Here is a 23,495-nt window from a genome sequence, read left to right on the forward strand (position 1 = left end):
GGGGCGCGTTGGTTTCTTTCGGTTTCTCACTGTCAGCCCGTCTAGGAAGAATTGGGAAGAGGCTGCAGAGCGAGCTGCTGACACCAGGGGGCAGCACCGACCCGGAGCCGCGGGCGGGCCCGCGGGCAGATGGGAAACCGGAGGAGGGTCGCTGTCAAAGCCGGGCAGAGCGGCCAGTTTGCGGCCGCGTTCTCACCGCGTGGTGGCTGCAGCGCCCCGGGTGGGGTGGAGTGATACTCCAGGGCCTCGAGAGGCCCTGGGCCCCGAGCGCAGCTTGGAGAGTCGTCCCCCCTTCCCCCATGACCCCCAACCGCACAGTCCCCTCCCTGAGTCGCCCTCGCGCCTCTGCGCTGGGTCCCAGCTGCGAGCCTGAGTTCGGCTGCGGGAACCGCGCGGTCGAGTCCCAGACAAAGGCCAGGCCGCTCCCTGGCCCAATTAAGCCACCCGCCTCCCAGCTTTCATTGTTCCCGGGGTCGCCAATTAGCCCAGGCGCCCCGCGTCCCGCCGCTCCGGTGTCCCAAGGCCTCCTTAACCCTTCAGGGCCTGGCACCAGGCGCCCTAGACGGCAGAATCCCCAGCGGACGAGTGTGGAGGGCTTGCTGACCTGGTGTGTCGCCGCGAGGCCCTGTGCGTTGGGACTGCGGGGTGTGAGAGGGAATTGTACGTGTCGGCGTGGGATTGTGAGTGTGATTCACAGGGGACCTTGGAGGCTAGGGGTGTGGGTGTCGGGGGCTCCGTGAGACCCCTAGCGGCTGGGCAGCGAGGAGTGCGAGACCTAGGGGACCTCGTTTCCTGTTCTGCCAATTCGAGTCTCCCGAGCCCTCAAGTCATCCCCCTACCCCTACCCCCACCCCCGGCAACCCAACCCCCAAAAAGGCTGCCGTGGAAAATCTTGAGCATCAGTGGCCCCGCCCTGTCCTCCCCAAGGGCCCAGGACTGGGACCCCCCTCCGCAGCTTACCGCGAATGCCCACGCAGGCCACCCGTTGCAGACAGAGGGGCGCGTTCAGCTTGGTGCTCCCCATGACACCCACAGGTGAAAGCCCCAGCTGCAGGCCCCTCCCCGCCCGCCCCCCCAACCCCCGTTTCCCGGGTGTAGGATGGTTCAAGGGACAGAGTCTCGATGAAACCGAGGTTTAAACTCGGAGCCTGCCTTCCTCGCTGCTTTGGGAAGTGCCCCAAATCCAATCCCACTCTGTGCTCTCCTTCGCCGTCCTGGACCGCAAAGTCCGTAGCACCAGCCCGGCATACAAGGTCCGTCGAGGGGCCAAGGGCTCCGTGCTCTAGGGCCTGGGCAGCAGAGGGGAGACCTGTGAGAGCCCGGGGTAAGGGGCAAAGGTTAAGGAGCCTGAGCTCCGGGTCCTCTCTGGGCACTCCCCCAGGAGGGCCCTTGGCAGTGCAGCCTGGTCACCCTCGCTGAATACGTTCCTGTCTCCGTCTGAACACGCCGGGGACTTTGATTTGCCCTTGGGGCTCCTTTTGGGTTCTCTGGAGGCGCGGACCCGCTCACCCCACCTCTCACTCATTCCCGAAGCACCAGGTTCGCAGAGCCGACGGCCGCCTCTCTTCTCCAGGCCCCTCCTTTTGGTACCTTCCGCAGCTCCCGGCCAGGAACGGACCTGGAGCGAGCCCTGTCCGGGGACCGTGGCAACTCCCCACATGCCCACCAGATGGCGCTCTAGGCCAGGGGCCGGGCGGCAGCCGGCCAGCCCGCCCCGGGCTAGAGCTGCGGTGGACCGAGAGCCGTAGCAAGAGCGGCACGGAGGCAGAGCCACAGACTACCGTAGATCCAGGCCCAGAGACGGGCACAGGCAGCCAGCCAAGAGACCGAGGCGCTCCGCGGAGCCCGAAGGAAGCTCTGGACAGAGGCTGCAGACACAAGGATGGGATTGCCCTAGGCTCGGGATGGGAGCTTCTCTTCTCCTCGGGGCCGCCCTGCCGGGCCGGCTCTCCGACCTGCGAAACCCCAGCTGCAAACACTCACCGGCCGCCTTCTGTGTGCCGGTCGGGCTAGGGCCCTTGCGATCCCTCTCGGGGCAGGAGGCCGCCTGACTCCCGTCTTCCGGACGTCTCAGAAGCGGGGCTGTGGGCTTGGACCCGTCGCGCGCCGGACGAACTGCTTTGCCCGGCAGAGCCCCCACGAAGGTGCGGGGTGGGGGGATAGCAGGTTGAGGCGGCTCCCGGGAGCTGGGCGGGATCCAGTGGGCCTCCCGCCGGGAGGTGCACTGAGGCACCTTCCTCGCCCCACCCGTCTTCAGGGGGCAGGATGGGCCCCCGGTCCGCCACTGCCACCCCGGGGCGAGACTTGCGGAGCTGCTTCCCCAGGGTCCTGCCTCCGTGGGCCCCGGTGCCAGAAGCCCTGGGGAGGCTTCGGGTCTGCGTTGTTCCAGCGGGAAGCGGTGAGGACTGGAGAGGGCACAGGGGTCAGCCTCAGAACCTCTCCCTCGGGTTTAAAAGCCACCAAGGTTCTGGGTCAGGTTTGAATGGGGACGGGCGCGTGTGAGGCCCAATGTCCTATTGCCAGTTGGATTCGGGGCCGAGGTTTGGAAGGCTGATTCCAGCTGACGCTGAAAGTCCCCAGGTGAGCTCTGGCGCTCTTGGAGATTACCTCCCTTATTATTAACTAAGCGTACACAGCTAGAAAGCTGCGACACAGTTACCAGCTTGTTGTGTGACCCCAGCCTTCCTGCCCTAGGCCTCCAGCTCTTTCCCTTTCAATGTATAACACAGGATAGAATCAAACCGATGGTAACTTAGTAGTTATCTACACGTCCATCTACTGCTGAAGCGGGGGAGACAGGTATAAAGTCAAGCTGTGAGTCTTGCTGTGTGACCTTGGACAATGTGACTTTCTTCTCTGGGCCAGATCCTCCTCCTGAAGATAAGTGGTTTGGGGTTAAATCACATTGGTCTGTGAGTGACCAGGTGACCTCGCTCTCCAATTCCCAGTGACCCCCAGTCTCAACGTCTTCAGATAAGAGGCTGGGACTCTGCTTCCATTTGATGTTTGAGGAACCTAAGCCTGGAAGATAGGCGGGGTTATCCACAGACCCAGGCTGTTGTTGCTGAGATTCCTGGGGTTGGGGGTAAGGCTGGTGGCCAGAATGAATTCACAATTAGGAAATCACATTCCAGGTCCTGAAACGCTCAGGGAACCGGCTGGCTCCAGCTGCCTCCACTCCATGTGGGATGTGGTTCCCTGCCCCCCACCCCAGCCCTGCAACCCCCTTCCACCTTGGCACAAACTGCAGGAGAGGCACAGCTTGGTGGAGGGTGGGTTTGGCACCCAGCACCACAGTTTGCCCATTGACTGTGACTTCTTCCCAAAGAGAGAAGGGGACACTGATGGAGGGCATTCAGGCGCCCATGTTTAAGGGTGCCCCCCAGACCTGGGATACCCAGAAGGCTAATTCCTTAGCTGGTGGAAGGCCTTGGGGGCATTCAAAGCACTTCTGTGTATGGGCTTTCACTGAACCCTCACTGGCAGGCTGTTGACTGCGAATCCCCATTTCACAGCCGATGACAGTGAGGTCCGGGGAGGTGAAGTGAAGTGCCCCAGGCCATCCAGTAAATAAAGGCAGAGCGCTTTCACAATCCCACGGCCCTGGTCCTTGGAAATGTTAGCTGATGAAGTGACGATGGGTGAGAGTCAGCCTCATGGCTGGGAAAGGGCAAAGGGGCCGGGTGCCCTCTGTGGCCCGCCAGGCCGCGCGTCCATGGGAGAAGCAGCCTGACTCGGAGCCCAAGACTAGGACACCCGGGGAAGGGTGGCCTCCCCGCTTCATGTCAGCCCAGCAGGGCCTGCCAGGGCCCCCTGGTGGGGGCAGGGGCTTCCTCTGTGTAAACCATAGCAGGGGGGATGTCACGTGGTAAGTGCTAAGCTCAGGGATGTTTGATCTCCTTAGTGTTGATTTCAGTCCCCAAGAGAACAAGGTATCCTCTGGCCCCACCGCACCTTCTGCTCAGCCCGAGGGGAGGAGCTGTGGAACACCCAGCATGTGCTCAACTGCTGGGCATGCCTTTTCTTATTGCATTCTCAGCTGGGTAGTGGGTATGCTCATCCCCATTTTATAGAAGAGAGAACCAAGGCTTAGGCCTGCCCAGGGTTATAGAGCTGTTAAGAAGCAGGTCAGGGGTCATGGCAAGGTCTGGCTGACCCTAAGCCTAAGCTCTTTCCTGGAGCCCTCTTTCCTACAGGATAGAAGGGGTGACCCCTTCTACCCTGGAGACCAGTGCAGGCCAGTGTGACCCTGCTGTCTGGGGTGACAGCCCCAGGACCTCCAAGTGCCACTGGGCATTCAGCCCAGCCCCCCATGGCGGGCTATTGTGGGTCTGGTCCTTATGTAGCCCTGCCCCACTTTGGGTCTTATTTCCTTCTCAGAGGGGCTGTCCACTCTCCCAGCTTTGGCCTCCCGCAACTGTCATGGTGTGTCCATAGCAGTTCTGACTTTAGTATCGCTAGATCAAGTTCTGAGAAACCCCTTAGATCTTAGCAAATCACCCAGGAGGTCACCCTGTCACTCACACAAAGACACCCACACACATGCATGCATGTATGTGGAGACCCATACATAGCATGCTAACACCCACACACACAGACACACAAATGTAGTCATATATGGACACCCCCCCAAACACACAGAGGCACTTCCTTAACGACCACATACAAACACACAGAGACGTATAGAGAATCAGACTCACGAATGGACACAGACATATACCTGTACCTACCACACAGACACACGTGCATGCAAACACACAGAGACAAGCCTACATGGAGACACTTGGTGGGGATGGCTTTCCATGGAGAAACCAGTTCCCCAGCCTCTCTGAGGCTCTCCCTCTGCCCCCAGTTTGCTGGGGCCAAGCCCTTTCCCACCCCACCCCTCTGTGTTGCCACATCTCCTCTGGGAAGGGATATATTTGCTTAAGGTCTCTGTTTCCTATGAGATCATTGGCCCCCTCAAGGAAGGGCTGGTGTCTGCTTTGCTTATTTCTGGGTCCCCAGACCTGAAACTGCTTAACACATGGAAGGGATGCAAAAAGCATTTGCTGAATAAATGAATGAATGAGTAAGTGAAATGTATCCTCCAGAAGCAGGGCCCACTCCTGGCCCCTCCGGGATTTGTTTGCCAGGCCCTGGACCAAAAGCTTCCACGTTCATTTGGAGTCGGCACAGAGAGCCCCTGAGGGCCAAGGGCCTCCGTCCTGGCCAGTGGGGCCTCCTCTCTCTCCTGAGGAACTGAGACCCAGGGAGGAGGGCGTATATCTTGCCTGAGGACTCGCCTCTGCAGGAGAAGGGTCAAAGCTGCAGTGGTCTGAGTATTTGTGTACCCCCCAACTTCATGTTGAAACCTAACTCCCAAGGTGATGGTTTTAGGAGGTGGAATCTCTGGGAGTAGCTTGGGTCATAAGGATGGAGTCGCCTTGAGTGGGATTAGTGCTGTTATAAAAGAGACCCCTTCCCCTTTTCACCATGTGAGGATACAATGAGACGTCTCTGACACAGATGCAGGCCCTCACTGGACCATGCTGGCACCCTGATTTCACACTTCCTGCCTCCAGGACTGGGAGAAATAAATGTCTGTTGTTTAGAAGGTACCCAGTCTGTGGAATTTTGTTACAGCAGCCCAAAAGGACTAAGGGCCCTCCCAGCCCTCAAACCCTGCTCTCCAGCCGTGCTGGGTGATTCTCTGTTCCCTAGGGGCTCTGGGGCTCTCTGGCCTCTGGGCATTTGCTGCCACTGAGTCCCTGCCTTGAGCAACAGACGCCCCTCCATCCCCCCACTCCAGGGCAAACCCCTCCACCTGGGACCGTAGGGAGCCTCCCAGCGTGTCTCCCCACTGATCTTTCCTGCCAACAGGACCTTCCCAAAACACAGATGAGATGGGGTCGCTGCCCTGTTTAATACCCTCCAAAGGCTTCCTGTGTTCTTGGGGTCAAGTCCAGACTCCTTAGCCTGGCAGTGGGGCTGGTATGAGTCCTGCCTACTCCCCCCCGCCCGCTCTGCTGTCCACCTGCCCAGGTCTAGGTTAACCTTTCTGACCTTGCCTCGGGGACTTCTCACACCCATGGCTCCGCCCTCTGCCTGGAATCACTTCCTTCTCCAGGAAGCTTCCCATTCACCTTCTCCCTTCTGAGTGTGGTGCCCACGCACATTGTTTTATAGTTAGTATTCAGTGAATGTGTGACTTGGGCAAAGTACTTTACCCCTCCCCCATCCCTTCTTCAAATGGAGATAATAGTATCTAGCCCATGGGGTTGTTTGAGGATTAACCGAGATGCTGTTCAGAACAGCACCTGGCACAGTGAACGCTGGTTTCCTGTTGCCCCTTTGGAGGAGCCTGAGGTTGGGGTCCTGGGGGCCAGCTGGGGACAGGGCAAATTCTCTTCTGGTCTGGGCAGCAGCCAGGGTTGAGCCCACCAGAGCTGGGTGACCCCTTCTACCCTGGAGGCCAGTGCAGGCCAGTGAGACCCTGCTGTCTGGGGTGACAGGCTGCCAAGTCCCTGAGCCTGGGGAATCTGGCCTAGACCTGGATGTTTAGGCTAGGTGTAGCCGGAGGGGCCTATGTGATAGAGTGTCTGCGGCTGAGCACAGAGCTCCGACATGCGACTGGGTCGCTACAGAGAAATCATGAGGGCAATGAACCCCAGTGCCAGCTGATGAGACCTCCTCTCCCTCCTAAGAACCTACGCCGAGGGAGAGGGTGTTTGTTGCTGGAGGATGGGTTACTGGTGACCTGGCTAGATCTGTGTCTCGTTGAGCTGCCTGGGTGGTGTGGCAGTAGCTCCCTGCTACCACTAGGTGGGGATCTGGAGTCATCCAGGCTTGGAGTCTGGGGCCTGGAGCCCCTGCACCCACTGCTGCAGGTCTGTTTCAGGTCAGGGGTTCCCAGCCTGCTGGCTGCTGCCTCTGGGGGGATCCAGGCCTGCTCTCTGTGCCTCCATCCTAATTTCTGGCTAGTCCCGCTGCCAGGCAATGACTCTGAGGGAAGAGCAAAGACCTTGAGCAGCCAGAGAGACCTGAGTGCAAATCCCAGCTGTACCTCTAGCTCTGTGGCTTTGACCCCTTGAGCCTCAAGTATCCTCATCTCTGAAATAGACTCGTCTCTTTATCCTGCAAAGGACCAGAGGAAATGGGACCGCCCTGATGGTCACACAGAGTTGGGGGAACCAGCAAGTGTTCTGAAGCCTGGGGCTCGTGCTCACGTAGGATGTGGGACCAGCTGACCCAGGAGGAGGGGCCGAACGTGTGATCTCCGTTTGTCCTATCCAATACTCCCTCCGGAGCTTCTTGCTCTCAGGGCTCTGAGGGGTCCCAAGGAAGCATGGCCTGGTCCCCTTTCTCAGGCTGCCAACAGACAGGATGGCAGGTCCACAGGGAGGTAGGAGGAAGGAGCTGTGGGCGGTTCCCCTTCCGCGACAGGGAAACCCCACTTCCTGTCTGCGTGGAATGGCCCTCTGTCCTTCCTCTCCTGTTTCTCCAAATGCACCGTTATTTGCCAAGTCTCAGGTCAAAAGTCCTTTCCTTCCCCGTGCCTCATCTGGCTTCTCCCTCCAGTCTGGGCTCCCTCAATCCTGGTACGTCCCTTTCCCAAAACCCAGAATTTTGGCTGGGTTCAGGCTTCTGGCACAGGGCAGATGCTTAATGAACATACGGGAACGTTGTCAGAAGATGAGGAGGCCTCCATAGAGAGGTGACCTGAAAGGTGGGAAGACATTTCACAGGCCCAGGGGCTGGGTTTTGGGGCATGGGGGGAGGGGGCCTCTGCTTAGGAGCCTCTGAGAGGAAGGCAGGTCCCGGAGGGTGGAGGCGGCTGGGAGACCTGGGCAGAGAGGTCCTGGGGAGCGGACCTGGGGAGAGAGGCCCTTAGAGGGCCTACTTGGAGCCCCAAATCCAAACCCTGCAGCTTGTCTGGCCACAGTGGCGGAGCGGGGCCCGGGCCCAGTCCAGCCTCTCTGAGGGTCATGCCCTCCTCACCCCACCACACCCCATCCCCCCTCCTCCATCACCACCTCGGATGTGACCAGGGGAGCCAGAACCCGCGACGGGGCCGGGGGCCCTGCTGGGGGCGGTTTTCCATTCTTCCCCAGCTCGGTCATGGGGGCTCAGCCTGACCACTCCCCCAGCAGGGCCACCGTAGGAAGAGCTTGGACTGGCAGATGGACCTGACTTCCGCCTGGCTCTGCTACCTCTCAGCTGGGTCACCTTAGGCAAATGGCTCCATAGCTCCGGTTTCCTCACCTGGGAAATGGGAGTAAGTTGTCCCCCGCCCCCACTCCCCACCACCATCTCCCAACCTCTCCTGAGGTTTAAGGAGACAATGTGTTTTACCATCAACAACTCTCCTCCCTCGAGGGCCTGGGAGTAGACTATGTTTTTTGGGTTTTTTGGGTTTTTTTAGATGTTGGGGGTAGGAGTTTATTAATTAATTTATTTATTTATTTTTGCTGTGTTGGGCCTTCGTTGCTGTGCGAGGGCTTTCTCTCGTTGTGGCAAGCGGGGGCCGCTCTTCATCGCGGTGCGCGGGCCTCTCACTATCGCGGCTTCTCTTGTTGCAGAGCACAGGCTCCAGACGCGCAGGCTCAGTAGTTGTGGCTCACGGGCCTAGTTGCTCCGCGGCGTGTGGGATCCTCCCAGACCAGGGCTCGAACCCATTTCCCCTGCATTAGCAGGCAGATTCTCAACCACTGCGCCACCAGGGAAGCCCAAAGAGTAGACTATGTGTGATGCATCTCTGCCCCCGACAGTGCTCCCCTCAACGCCTCCCGCGTGGTCCCCATGTCCCCCCACCCTGCTGCCACAGGGCATCTTCACGAGAGCGGCTGAGCTGCACGCAGAACTCGCCTTTCCTCACGTCGAGGCTGGGCCCTGCTCCTGGCTGAGCCTGAGCCTCAGGCTGCTGTGTGGCATTGGTGTGGCTTGTCCTCAGGATGCCTCCCCGGCCCTGCACGTTGACCTCCTAAATGCCCAGGGCTGCGCAGTCCCCCATGTTTCTGGACAGCACCCTGTTTTCCAAGTCCTCCCCACTTTCCTAGCTCGCTGGTGGAAACGTACCCTTCCCAGGACTCCCTCCCCCGGAGCCAGGCTGGGTGAGGGTAAGGGTTAGGGTTAGAGTTAGTGCTCCCTCTTCCAGGTGCCATGCTGGCAGCTTCCATCAACACCTGGGGATCAGACGCTGGTCTGGGTCCCAGGGCATCATTTCAGAGGCTCAGAAGTCCCCACCCCCATCACACGAAGGCACTTCCTCCTGTGCCTCCATCAGGCCCCCTGCCAGGGCTGAGGGCTAACTTCCCTCCTCCCCCAGTGACGGGCAGGAAAACTGAGGTCCAGAGAGCCCAGCGCAGGTTCCACAAGTGGGAAAAAGTGAAGGACCAGCCCAGGGAAGCTTGGGATCCTTCCTTTTATGTCACGGGTCTACTCCTTGGATCAGGTGCCCCCTCTTCCCCAGAGCACATCTGTGTGTCCCCTGAAGTAGGAGGGATTTGAGTGAGAATCCTCACCTGTTCAGAAACCTGAACTAGCCAGGCCCAGAGGGATCTGCTGTCCCTGGTTCTCACCACTTCGGGGTCACATGAATGAAGAGGTGGAGGGCACTGTGCTGGGCACACAGGGCAGAACATGGTGAGGCCTGGGGTGAGGGCGCTCCGAGGGTCGCCGAGGCCCCCGCCTGCCCGTTTCTCCACCTGTCAAAGTTGTCATGGGGGCTCAGCCTGACCACTCATGCTCTCACCGTCGCCCACCAGGGGCAAAGGGGAACCCAACCTACTCCCTAAACTAGGCGGGACGCTGTGCAGTCATCACAGCAGGCCTGGCTACTGGATAGGACACAGTTTACAGACGAGGCAACAGTTTAGTCAAAGGGTTTAAAAGGTGACAGTTGGGGAGGGCGTTCAACTGTGACATCAGTGTCCTGCATCGGCCCTATCTGTCCCCTCCAGGGGGGACATGAGATGTGAGAGCTGCTTGACAGGAAAGGATGCTGGCCTTTCCCACGCCGGGAGCCAGGGACGGACTGTCCCAGCGGCAGAGCTGACCCAGTGGGTCTTTTATGGTCTCACCTCAGCTGGCCTCTGGGCACGTTAGTCAGGAATCGTTCATTGGCAAGGGATGGGAATCCAGCTCAGGCTGAAGGAAAAAAGCAGTTTGTTGGCTCATGTGGTACCTGGAAGGCAGAGGAGGGGGCAGCCTGCTTTCAGAACTCTGGCGGCTGGGCACACGTGTCCCCAGCTCTCTCACTCTTGACCTGCTCTTTTATTTCTTCTCTTTGGGGGTTGGTGTCATTCTCTCCCACCACATGTGGGCTTCTTCAGGGGACAGGAGCTTGGCTGCGGGCAGCTCTGGTTATAGAAATCCAGCTTCGTGGCTCAATCGGAGAAGAAATTGCCCCACTGCACCCCTCAGAACAACCTAGGGAAACGCTGATTGGCGCAGCGGGGATCACATTCTCGCTTGTCTCCGATACCCGAACAAACACCCTGTTCCACTGTTGTCCATTATGGTTACAGCAGAAAACCAGGCTTGCTGGGCTCTCACAAAATGCCTGCCTAAGTGCCAGGTGCTTGGCAATATTTCTTTGAATCCACACAACTGCCCTGCAGAAAGATATACTGGTCAGGATTCTTTGGGTTCCTACTGACAGAAGCCCAACTCAAATTAGCTTAAACCCAAACTGGAATTTATTGCTCACATAATTGATAAAAATAGGAGTGGACTTTAGGAATAGCTGGGTCCAGGGAGTCAGATTCGTCTGGGCTGGAAAGTTAGTCTCTCATTAGCTCCAGCTCTTAACCTGACTCCCCTCTATATTGGCTCTGCTCTCAGGCACATTCTCCCTGCGAAGCAGGAAAGATGCCCAAGGCAGCTGAGGCCCAGATGGCCTTTAGATCACTGAATCCCAGAGGAAGAGAGAGGCCTGCTCTCTGTGTGTAGAGCAGACCACTTGGGGAGACCCTGACTGGCTCCTATGAGGGTTCCATATCTACTCAGTGGACAGGGGGAAGGCAACCATAATTGGCCAGGCCAGGTCACATGCCCACCCCTGCAGCAAGAGGATGGGACAGAGGTGTGGGGGTTGGTGTCCCCAGAACTGGCTGGGGGCCGACAGATGGCATATGGTCAGCTATAGTTGGTATAATTTTCCCATTGTACAGATTAGGAAACTGAGGCTTGCAGAGATTAGGTTACTTGTCAGGGCTGTATAGCTAGAGACCCAGCTGGGATTCAAACCTACGTCTGTCTGCTCTTCCCAGAACATCACCCGGCCTCCTTTTAAAGTGATATTGAAACATCACTTGAAGAAGTAGATTCCTGTTGACAGCCACATCATTCCCAGCACACTTTGCAGCAGCTGTCACAGAGAGGATGCCCTGGGAGGAGAAGGGGCCACACTCTCAGACAAGATCTTTTACAAGCCCTCCTCCATGATTGAAAGAGTCTCTGGGGTCATTGACTCCTGTTGCCGTACTGATTCAGTAACCCATCACCTGGCTTCTGTTTGGACACTGCTCATCCCAGGGGACTCACCCCCTCCCAAGGTAGGCAGCTTGTTAGAGATTTGAACTGGTCTAATAGTTAAAAACCACACCAATCGTTAGAAACAGGGCAGCTTTGGCTGGCTCTTGATCATTTGTTTGTCTGCATTCACCTGTAGGGGGAGCTGTTGTTTTATAGGTGGAAGAGGAGAGAGAAAGTTTGGGTAGAGGGTGGAGCCATCCAAATATTTGAAAGTTACCATGCACCCCCTCCCTCTAACTCCACCCAGTCATATCCCAAGTTTCCTCAACTGAGTTTATTCACTATATATATTATCCTGTCTCGGGAAACATCATCTATGGTCTCAAGAACCCTCTAGAAAAATGTGGGCCTCAGTGGGTAGAACACAGGAGACAGGGCCCTCTTTCCTCCTGCACGGGTTTTAAATACAGCCCAACATCACTTGCTCTTTGGCAGCCACAGAGCAGTATTGGCTCAAGTTGGTTCTATGACAGATCCCCTCCCCACTGTGGACAGATGACACCGATTTTTTTTTTTTTTTAATCAAAAACGATGGGTCAACAGTGTTTGGAAAAACCCATCCTAAAATTCATATAGAATATCAAGGAATTCTATATCAAGGAATCCTAAATAGCCAAAAAAAACTTAAAAAGAAGAAGAAAGTTGGGGGGCTCACATTTCCCAATTTCAAAACATAGTACAAATCTACAGTAATCAAAACAGTGTGGTATTGACATTAGGATAGATATATAGACTAAAGGAACAGAATTGAGAGCCGAGAAATAAACCCTCAAATTTATGGTCAACTGACTTTCCACAAAGGTGCCAAGACCATTCAATGGGAAAAAGAGAATCTTTTCAAAAAATGGTGCTGGGAAAATTGGATATCCACATGCAAAAGAATGAAGTTAGACTCCTACTTTATATCATATATAAACTAAAAAATGGATCAAAAAGACTTATGTTTGGGCTTCCCCGGTGGCGCAGTGGTTGGGAATCTGCCTGCCACTGCAGGGGACACGGGTTCGAGCCCTGGTCTGGGAGGATCCCACATGCCGTGGAGCAACTGGGCCCGTGAGCCACAACTACTGAGCCTGCGCGTCTGGAGCCTGTGCTCTGCAACAAGAGAGGCCGCGATAGTGAGAGGCCCACGCACCGCGATGAAGAGTAGCCCCCTCTTGCCACAACTAGAGAAAGCCCTCGCACAGAAACAAAGACCCAACAGAGCCAGAAATAAATAAATAAATAAATTTATTTTTTAAAAAAAGACCTACGTTTAAGAGCTAAAACTATAAAACTTGTAGAAGAAATCATAAGGGAAAATATTTACGATGTTAGGTTTGGCAATGGTCTCTTAAATATGATACCAAATGCACAAGTGACAAAAGAAAAAAATAGATAAGTTGGACTTCACAAGATTAAATACTTTTGTACAACAAAAGACACTATCAAGAGGGTGAAAAAACAACAAACAGAATGGAAAAAATATTTGCAAATCATTTATCTGATGAGGATTTAATATCCAGAATATATAAAGAACTCCTACAACTCAACAAGAAAGAGACAAACACCCCAATTAAAAAATAGTCAAAAGACCTTGAATAGATATTTCTCCAAAGATATACAAATAATCAATAAGCACATTAAAAAGATATTCAACATTTCTAGTCATTAAGGAAAGGCAAATCAAAATCACCATTAGATACCACTTCACACCTGCAAGGCTGGCTAGAATTTTTTTTTAATTAAAATAAAAAACAAGTGTTGGCAAGGATGTGGAGAAATTGGAACTCTTGTCCATCCTGTTGGGAATCTAACATGGTGCAGCCACCGCGGACAGGTTTGGCAGTGCCTCAAAAATCTAAACATAGAATTACCATATGATCAAGCAATTCCACTCCTATGTATATACCCTTAAGAACTGAAAACAGGGACACAAACCAACACTTGTACACCAGTGTTTATTACAGCATGATTCGCAACAGTTCAAAGGTAGATACAACCCACGTGTCCATCAACAGATGAGTGGATCAAGTATGGTATAGGCATACTTTGTTTTATTGTGCTTCACTTTATTCACTTTGCAGATGTTGCATTTTTTTACAAACTGAAAGTTTGTGGAAACCTTGCAACAAGCAAGTCTATCGGTGCCATTTTTCCAACAGCATTTGCTCACTTCCTGTCTCTGTCTCATATTTTGGTAATTCTCACAGTATTTCAAACTTCATTATTTATTTTTTTGTTTTTTGGCTGTGTTGGGTCTTTGTTGCTGTGCATGGGCTTTTCTCTGGTTGCGGCGAGTGGAGGCTACTCTTCGTTGCGGTGTGTGGGCTTCTCATTGCTGTGGCTTCTCTTGTTGCAGAGCACGGGATCTAGGCGCACGGTCTCAGTAGTTGTGGTGCACGGCCTCTAGAGCCCAGGCTCAGTAGTTTTGGCGCCCAGGCTTGGTTGCTTTGCAGCATGTGCAATCTTCCCAGACCAGGGGTTGAACCCGTGTCCACTGCATCAGCAGGCAGATTCTTAACCACTGTGCCACCAGGGAAGCCCAAACTTCATTATTATTATACTTGTATGGTGATGTGTGATCAGTGATTTTTTTTTTTTTTTTTTTTTTGCGGTAGGCGGGCCTCTCACTGTTGTGGCCTCTCCCGCTGCGGAGCACAGGCTCCGGACGCGCAGGCTCAGCGGCCACGGCTCACGGGCCCAGCCGCCCCGCGACACGTGGGACCTTCCCGGACCGGGGTACGAACCCGTATCCCCTGCATCGGCAGGCGGACCCTCAACCACTGCGCCACCAGGGAAGCCCCCATGATCAGTGATTTTTGATGTTACTCGTGCAAAAAGATTATTACTCGCTGAAGGCTCAGATAATGATTAGAATTTCTGGGCAATAAAGTATTTTTTAATTCAGTTATGTACATTGTTTTTTCAGATATAATGCTATTGCATACTTAATAGACTACACTATAGTGTAAACATAGCTTTTCTATGCACTGGGAAACCAAAAAATTCGTGTGACTTGCTTTATTGAGATATTTTCTTTATTGTCGTGCTCTGAAACCAAACCCAAAATATCTCCAAGGTATGCCTGTATATACATACAATAGAATATTATACAGCTATAAAAGGAATGAAGCTCCAATACATGCTACAACATGGATAAAACTTGAAGGCCTCACACTAAGTGAAATAAGCTAGACACAAAAAGACAAACATTGTACGATTCCACTTGTATGGAATATCTAAAATAAGCAAATTCATAGAGACAAAGTAGATCAGATATTACCAGGGCCTGGGGGGAGGGGCAAATGAGTTGTTTCTCAATGGGTACAGAGTTTCTGTTTAAGGTGATGAAAATATTTTGGAAATAGATACTGCTGATGGTTGCAAAACAATGTGAATATACTTAATGCCACTGAACTGTACACTTAAAAATGATTAAAATGGTAACTCTTATGTATATTGTACCACAATTTAACACTTTTAAATGATTAAAATGGCAAATTTTATGTTATATATATATGTATATATTTACCCCGGTAGAAAAAATGATAAGCCAGCATTGCTGCAAATTCATAAAATACTTTCAATGTGAATTTTTAAAAGGGTCCTCTTCTTTTGGGTGGAATTGAGTGGAGAGCTGGCTGAATTTCAGCCCCCATTTAGTTCCTCAACTCGGAAGATGCACTTGGGTAGTCAACAGCCTACGCAACCATACGTGGCGACTTTGTGCTGGATTTTATATTTATATCTCTTTCTGATTGGTCAAAATCATGTTTGGTCCTCATTCTGTTATCCAGTGTATTTGCCATCTCCCCCAGTTTGTGCCACCTACCGAGCTGATGCTATGCCATCTTCCACAGAGTTGATTAAAAAGGTCAAACTGGGCAGAATCCTGTGGCTCCTCAGTTGAGACCTCCTGCTAGACTTGTAACTAACCTGTTAACTAACCCTCTTTGGGTGTGACTGTCCAACTGCCATGGGTCCTACTAGTGCCTCTGGAATGACAGCACACTGTCGTGCTGTATCCAGCCTCCTTCCTCACTGGTCTTCTCCACATTTTCCCACATTGTCCTCAAAGTTTTCAAAGCCTTTACTCAACTCCAGAGAGAGGCTATTTCCTTCATCTGCCAATCTGGGCACCCTATCATAAAAGACAATGAGATGACTTTGGCCTGCCTGAATCTTTGAGGGGGTCGGATGACGCAGGGCAGTTGTTTTCAAACTTGCATCAGAATCACCTGGAGGGTGACGGCTGGGCTATGCCCGGAGAGTTTCAGATTCTGGATGCTGACTTTTATATTAATATGCCTAATAATGAATGTGTGCTGACTGCTCTTCTACACTGCTCAACTCCACACTGGAGCTGGGGTTGGTCAGTTACTGGCCTCAGCTTTCCCTAGGTTGATCTGGGTAATGGGTAGATCATTGATTACCTGAAGAAAGTAGATTGATTAAGGAAGAATGGGGAGAAGAGAATAAATCCTTCAAGTGGGAGGAAGGACGACTGGCTGAACTGGGAGAGGACTCCTCTATCCACTGCTTCCTCTTTGCCTCTTAGCTGGTCATTTGCGGTGCTGTCAGAATTTTACTTTCCACAGCCCATTCCTAGATACCAGGCTAAGAAGGTGGGTGCCCGGCCCATCCTGGCTCCCAGGCAGGGCAAACCTCTTCCCCAGGTGGCTGGGACTCCCAAGGCAGCCCCCAGCTGCAAGCCAGCCTCACCCTGAACACCCTCATTATTGTTGCCTCTTGGATACTGGACCTCCTGCCCTAATCTTTTTTTTTTTTTTTTTTTTGCATTACGCGGGCCTCTCACTGTTGTGGCCTCTCCCGTTGTGGAGCACAGGCTCCGGACGCGCGGGCTCAGCGGCCATGGCTCACGGGCCCAGCCGCTGTGCGGCATGTGGGATCTTCCCGGACCGGGGCACCAACCCGCGTCCCCTGCATCGGCAGGCGCACTCTCAACCACTGCGCCACCAGGGAAGCCCTCCTGCCCTACTCTTAAGATGCATGTTTCAAAACTGACATGTTGCCTCAACTTCTATTCCCAAGACTTTGTGTTGGTTTCTGTCTGGTCCTTCTGCCTCATTGGTGGCCCCCAGGCTCAAGGGTTAAAAGAAGTCGTGGACAGAGCCAGCCGGCAGTAGATTCACCCATCATCACCTCTGCTCGCTTCCCAAGGTCTACAGGCTCTGAGAAGTCACTCCCACCCCTTACACAGAACTCCCCCAAGCCCTGAAAGGAGAAAGATGTCCAAGACCTCCAAGAACTTTAGGGGCAGAGTCTGCACTGCGACGCACTTCTCCTCAACACCTGCTGCAGGTAAAGTGATGCAGTGGCTCTGGGCCTGGCCCGCTTATCTGTAGGCTGTGTGACCGACCGTGAACATGTTAATGAAGCACCTGGTACCATCTGTGGTTTCCTCCCTCATCAAATTGCAGCGAGTGATCTCGCCTGCCTCAGACCTGCCAAGGAGTTTAAATGGGATAATTTATGTCTAGTGTTTAGGACAGTTCTTAGCACATAGGAAACTCTAAATAATATTGACTTTTATTATTTTTATTTTATTTAGTTTCTGGCCCAGAGTTTTTTAAACTCTTGGTAGTTTTTCTTCTGTGGTGGGTTGAATTGTGTCCCCTCCCCCACCCACCCTGAGAGAGATATAGCTAATCCGTATCCCCCAGTACCTGTGAATGTGACCTTACTTGGATAGGATCTCTGCAGATGTAATCGGTTCAGGATCTCAAGGTGATATCATCCTGGATTTAGGGTGGACACTAATCTACTGGACTCGTGTCCTTACAATAAAAAGGACACAAGGAAGAAGGTCATGTGAAAACTGAGGCAGGGGTTAGATGCTGTCACAAGCCAAAGAATTCCTGGAGCCACTAGAAGCTGGAAGGAGGAAGGAAGGATTCTCCCTTAGAACCTCCAGAGGGAGTGCAGCTCCACAGGCACCGTGAATCCAAACTCTGGTCTGCAGAACCGTGAGAGAATCAATGTCTTTTGTTGAAGCCACCCAGTTTGTGACATACTAATATACTTTTCCTTCTGATTGTCCAGAAAACTTACCCAGGCTCACTTTTCCCAGAAGGGTCTGTCCACATTTCTTTCTCTTCCCAGTGGAAACTCCCATTTAGGGAAATTTAACTTGGTGTTAAGTGGGAAAAAATGTGATAATTTAGTTAAGGAGTCTTTCCAAGGAGTCTTTCCCTCTGAGCCATTAAAAATGTTCCCTCACACACCTGCATTCGAAATTAAGCCTTCTTAGAGGAATGTGGTCTGAAGGTTTTTGAGGCCCTCTTGGGTCTCCTTGGCTGGGCTGGCCCCTTCCGCAGAGGGCATTTCTGCCATGATGCTGACCACACTGAAAGGTCATGAGAGCCCTCTTTGTCCTGGCTTTCTTAGCCTGTAGTTCAGGCTTGGCACATCATCATCCTAATAAATGTTTATTGACTTAATAGATGAGGGAGGGCTTTTTCTGATGTCCCTACTCCTGGCTACCTCTACGCCAGTCCTAGAAAATTCCATGAGAAATGAAAACATATGTCTACACAAAGACTTGTACATGAATGTTTATAGAGGTTTTCTTTACAACAGCCAAATCTGGAAACAATCTAAATGCCCATCAACAGGTGACTGAATAAACAAACTGGGGTCATATCCATATAATGGAATACGACTCAGCAATATGAAGGACTGATTTACCCACCAGTATGGATGAATCTCAAATCATTACGCTGAATGAAAGAAGCCAGATGCAAAAGGATACATACTGTACGATTCTGTTTACATGTAATTCTAGAGAATGCAAACTAATCTATAGTGACAGGAAGAAGAGAAGCTGTCTGGAGCCGGGGCCCAGGGGGGACTGACTGCAAAGGGACAGGAGGGGACTCTTGGGGTTGATGGAAATATTCTGTATCTTGTGGTTGTGGTTAGACCGATGTAGCACACACTTGTCAGAACTCATCCAACTGATACTTGAAATGAGTACACTTTATTGTATGTAAACTATATCTCAATAAAGTAGATTTAAAAGAAAATTCTATAAAGCTTTGGATCCTAAATACTGCATCCTCCACTCCAAGAAAAATAGGACCTGTGACTTGCATGTGGAGACGCCTATTTGAGAACTTATTTAGTCCACAAAAAATGTACTGAACATCCATCACTGCAGGTATCTGGTTGACCCTGGAGATGGATAAGGTAAGTTCCACCCTCAGGAGACCCAGGGCTGTAACAGAACTTGCCAAGTTCTCAAAGAGAAAGGAGCTAGATGAAAATAACACGCCAAGGGCTTCGCTGGTGGCGCAGTGGTTAAGAATCCACCTGTCAATGCAGGGGACACGGATTCGAGCCCTGGTCCGGGAAGATCCCACATGCCGCAGAGCAACTAAGCCCGTGTGCCACAACTACTGAGCCTGCACTCTAGAGCCCATGAGCCCAAACTACTGAGCCCATGCGCCACAACTATTGAAGCCCACGCACCTAGAGCCCGTGCTCCGCAACAAGAGAGGGCACCGCAATGAAAAGCCCGCGCATCGCAAGGAAGAGCAGCACCCCCTCTCGCTGCAACTAGAGAAAGCCCGCGGGCAGCAACGAAGACACAACACAGCCAAAAATAAATAAATAAATAAATAAGCATTAAAAAAAAAAAAGAAGAAGAAGAAAGAAAATAACACGCCAAGGGCAAAGTATAGGAGTTTGCCTCCTCTGTGTTGCCCAACTTGCCTGAGGTGTTTGTTATAGGCACTAAAAACATCTGGGCTCCATCCCTGACCTACTGAGTCAGAATTGCTGAAAGGGCCTAGGAATCTTTATTTTTAACAAGTGCCCCAGGTAAATCTTCAGATCAGGTAAGTTTAGAGAAAGTGCTTGACTGGATCTCCATTTCAGGCATAGGTGGGAATACCGTACAAAGCTAAATGAGATGACTTTGAACTGGAAGGGAGGGTCACCTGCCCACCCTGCCTCTGGCCAATGAGTCCAAGTTCACCAGCGCCTCCTCTCCCTCCAGTCCCAGACCTTGGCCCATCTGCCAGAAGTGACCCTCTCTAGTTGACTCGGTCTATCCTGGGAAAAACAAACAACAGACACCCCCTCCCAATCCCACCATCTTTCAGAAGGTCAAAGATTTTATTGAAAGGGTCTGCAACATGGGCCAAACATATTGGTCCTTTGATGAGACAGTGTTTCTGCTCCTGTGGCCTGAGAACTCAGTGCTAACCTAGGAAGCACATTACCCACGCTGCTGGTGGTAGGAAGATGGATGTGAGGGTGGGGTAAATTCCGTCCTGTGCTCACTCAGGCCACAGGGAGATGAGGTCACCATTGCTGTGAGCTCTCACTATTCTGCAGGCAGCCATCCTGCTTTCATGGGCAAAGCCTGCTCACCAGGAGGCTGTGTGGTGGCAGTGCGCGGACACAACATTCAGAAAGGGTTTGTGTCACAGCCAGAGATGACCCAAGACCTTGGGTCAGCAGCTCCACCCCCTCCCAAATCTGGCTGGGTTCCTCCCCAGGATCTGGACCTTTGGCCAAGGACCGGAGTTCAGGTCTGTCCTCTCTGAGAACATGCCACGGAGACCATATTTTAAAACCCCCAAATCAGAACACCATGCTTGATAAAAAAATTTGTTATTTAATGATGCAAAAAGTTCTTTAAATGTATACAAATCAAGTCACAGTTGGTTACATACTGAATAAATTATACTTCTGGAAAAAATGCAATCAAGGCAGACACCGTCCTGAAAACCCAGTGGTTGTCTGTTTAGACCAGTGTTTCTAAATGGGGGTGATTTTTGACCCCCCCGCAAGGAACATCTGGCAATGTTTGGAGACATTTTGGGTCTTCATAACCTGGAGTAGGGATGTGACAGGCACCTAGTGGGTAGAGGCCAGGATGCTGCTGAATGTCCCACAATCACAGGGAAGCCCCTGAAACAAAGAATTATTTGGCCCCAAATGTCAATAGTGCCAAGGCTGAGAAACCCTGGTCTAGGTTCTCTGGGGCTGCACCTGGGTGCACCCCAGGGTGTCAGCCCTGGCACTTGTATTTCCTCCTACCTACTTTGGTCCTGGCCTTGATGCTGTTGTCAGAGGGGAGAGGCTGGGGACCCCCCAGCTCTCCATTGCATCCTCTTCTGTTGGCAGAAGCAAGGAGGCAACTGCCCTTGAAGAGGTGCCCAGACACCACGCCAAGCACAGGGAGAGACAGGCAAGGTCTCAGGTCAGTATCTCCCATCACAGAAGAGTTTCCAGAGCAGAGACCCCCTGCAGCAAGGGAGTAGAAGGGAGCGCTGGATTTTTGAGGGAGACTCTTGGGTTCTAGCTCTGCCTGACTCTGCTTCTGACTTGCTCACTTAACCTCTGTGCCTCGGTCTCCTCAGGCCCTCCTCTGGGCACAGGTTCCTGTGCCTGTCTCCTTCACAGGGCTGTTATGGGAGGGTGTGTGCAGACATAGGGGTGACCGAGGTGGCGGCAGGTGCGGGGAGGGTAACTCTGGGCGGAGAGGATGGAGGGTGTAACCTATGAGGGTGGAAACCACCCACCCGGCTGCGATCACAGGGCATCCGGGAGGAAGGAGAGGGAGAGGCCGGCATCACGGTGCTGGGCGGCCAGTGGCGCCTTCCTCCGAGGACACCCTTCCCTGCAGCTCTCAGACCAAGGAGGCAGGAACCGTACAGGAGTCTGGAAGTGCGTCCAGGCCATATGTGCTGTAGGAGGTTATACAGGAAAGAGGGGCTGGTAGATGGGCTCCTTCTAGTTGGCCCAAAACAGGCCGATCAGCAGGATGGCCTTGGAAACAACGAACACATATCCAAAGCCAGTGTTTTGAAAGTCTTTGAATTTTCAGTTGCTTGCAAAGTGGTGTTGCGACGTTTAGATGTCTTTAAGCATTTCTGCCCATCTTTTCAAGGCGTTTTAAATCTACTTTTTAATTTCTAATTTTTTATAGCTAAGCATTTCTTCTCTGTGTTGTATATAGTAGCAAAAATTTGGAATAACTGAAATGCCCAACAATAAAGTATTTATTTATTGAAACAGAATTAATATATAACCACAAGGATCTGTGGGAACAAACTAGATGTTCACACACACACACACACACACACACACACACACACAGGCATGATAAGGAAACCATAGCAAAGATTATGGATTAAGAGAAATTAGAAAAGTTTTGCAAGCAGGGCAAAATTGATCCAAACTCCAAAATTTCTTAAAACGTGTGTGTGTGTGTCTGTGTGTGTGTGTTTAGAGGAGACAATGGTGTCTAATGGTCATACTTGGTGTGACTTTTAACGCTGTAATTAATCTTTTCTCAATTTTATTTGTTTCATCTGTGAAAGGTGGATGTTAATGATAGGATATCAAAGGGACACAGGAGCCGGCTGAAAGAGCTCCCAATGGCCCAAACTGTAACAATGTGACAAAATAAATAGCACAGTATTGGATTATAACCCAAAGTACAAAATGAATATTCATGAGGTTATACTGATATAAATAAATGATTGAAAAAATAAATAGATTTGAGGAGAATAGATAAATCTACTGTGAAGAATGTCAAATAATTTACGTAAATACCCCTCCCTCCAGGAGGAGAGCAGAACTCCCCATTCCCGAAGTGAGGGCTGCGCTCAGTGACTTCTTCTCGACAACTGCAGTGTGAAAAGAGAGTGGAGAACGTTTAGTCTAGTCGAAACCTGGCAAACACTACCTCAGCTAAGTGATCGAGATCAATATCATTAGTGATAAGTCATCGTGATAACACGTCCCTTTGATAGGATGTGATGAGAAGGGCGCTTCACAGCTGTGGCTTTCCTCCCCCAAAGGAAGGAATCCTGAGATTCCTTCAATCCTGAGAAACACATGAGACAAACCCGTATCAAGGGACAGTCTACAAATACCTGACCAGCACTCCTTAAAGCCGTCAAGGTCTTCAAAAACAAGGAAAGTTGGAGAAACCGTCACAGCCAAGAGGAGCCTAAGGAGAGATGATGACTAAATGTAATGTGATATCCTGGATGGGATTCTGGAGCAGAAAAAGGACATTAGGTAAAAACTAAGGAAATCTGAACAAAGTATGGATGGACTTTATTTAGTTAATATTATTGATCAATATTCGTTCATTAGTTGTGACAAATACACGATATTCACGTGATGTAAGATGTTAACAGTAGGGGAGACTGGGTGTGAGCTCTCTGGGGAGTTTATGCACATCTTTGCAACTTTTCTATAAATCTATTCTGAAATAAAAAGTTTATTTTAGAAAGTGGATAATAGTGTCTACATTATGTTGTTGCACCCATTAAGGGAATTCATATCAAGCATTTAATACACTGGCATATGGTAAGGGTTTAAGGTTAGCTATTGTTTATCATTATTGTTCTTATTTCTATTTTTCTTATGAAAACAGCAATACATACCCATTATAGAAAAATCTACAGACGAGCCAAAGGAAGACATAAGCCACAGAAGAACAAAACAGAACACCCACAACCCTACCCTCCCTGAGACAACTACTGGTCACACCTTGCCATGGATCCCTGCAGAGATATAACTAATTTTTTTTTTGAGAGAAAAATATCTGCTGTAGTAATTTATGTTAAAATTTAGAACATGTGATCATCAAAAGATCCATTCATAGAGTGAAAAAACAAGCCCCAGTTTGAAAGAAGCTACTTGCAACACAGATATCTGGTATATACAATACAACAGACTGGTATAAATAATATACAGGGCTTCCCTGGTGGCGCAGTGGTTGGGAGTCCGCCTGCCGATGCAGGGGACGCGGGTTCGTGCCCCGGTCTGGGGGGATCCCACATGCCGCGGAGCGGCTGGGCCCGTGAGCCATGGCCACTGAGACTGCGCGTCCGGAGCCTGTGCTCTGCAACGGGAGAGGCCACAACAGTGAGAGGCCCGCGTACAGCAAAAAAAAAAAAAAAAAAAAAATTTCCATGCCAATTTACATCCCCACACTGTATCAGGCA

The sequence above is a fragment of the Hyperoodon ampullatus genome (genome assembly GCF_949752795.1).
Source record: "Hyperoodon ampullatus genome assembly, chromosome: 19".
NCBI classification, from domain to species: domain Eukaryota; kingdom Metazoa; phylum Chordata; class Mammalia; order Artiodactyla; family Ziphiidae; genus Hyperoodon; species Hyperoodon ampullatus.